Source organism: Sinocyclocheilus grahami, unplaced genomic scaffold (genome assembly GCF_001515645.1).
Source record: "Sinocyclocheilus grahami isolate Dianchi unplaced genomic scaffold, SAMN03320097.WGS_v1.1 scaffold152.1, whole genome shotgun sequence".
NCBI lineage: Eukaryota > Metazoa > Chordata > Actinopteri > Cypriniformes > Cyprinidae > Sinocyclocheilus > Sinocyclocheilus grahami.
This window is the reverse complement of record NW_015505331.1, coordinates 1062979-1063714: the sequence shown is the minus strand read 5'-3', so window position 1 is coordinate 1063714 and position 736 is coordinate 1062979. Positions and strand designations below refer to the sequence as shown.

Below are 736 nucleotides of genomic sequence, written 5' to 3'. Positions count from 1 at the left end.
TATGTAACTGTAACTTTATTATTGTAAAAACGTCATTAATTTTAACCTTCAATATTATAGTAATGTAGTACCAACTGACTCTCATGTATATTTTACAGCATTAGTTGAGATTTTTTTCCTTAAGAAAATTTGGCATGTACTGTACCTGATATGTATCCAAAATAATCGATATTGAATCGAATCGAACGCTTGTGAATGAGAATCAAATTGAATCGTGAAATTTGTGTCAAAACCCAGCCCTATTAAAAAAAAATAAATAAATACAATTAAAACTTAAGTCTTCAATAAAAAAAATTTCAGTTTACATTTTTGTAACATTTTATTTCAGTTAGGTTATTTTAATACATAAAAAAAGAGATAAATAAATAGATTGAACTGTCATTTAAGTGGTGCAGTATTACAAAAAATTGTATTATGCTATTTTTAAGAATTTGGCGGTTTCAAGGTATATCTCTGTACTTTTTCTTTGCATGCCTGGAGTTTATAGTTTATCTAAGTTTATATATAGTTTATATAATAGTTTGCTTATTTTACTGTCAGGAGTACGTAGAATATAAAAAAACATTGTCATGTCAAATACAAATTTACTACCAAAAACTTTGGTAATCAAATCAATTTATAAAACAATTTAGTTAACATTTTAAAAATGTAAATTATTATTTCAGGGTTTCTGCAGACATGAACAAGTTAAATTTAAGAATTTTTAAGACCTTTTTAATACCACCTTATATGAAAT

At 24.6% G+C, this 736-nt stretch overlaps 1 protein-coding gene across 1 annotated transcript in view; it reads right to left on the bottom strand.

Annotated features, from left to right (window-relative positions):
• Positions 1–736, bottom strand: part of LOC107592366 (V-type proton ATPase 116 kDa subunit a-like) — a gene marked incomplete at its 5' end in the record, with an annotated part of 26265 nt that overhangs the window by 4175 nt on the left and 21354 nt on the right. The gene's annotated exons all lie outside the window — the stretch shown is intronic.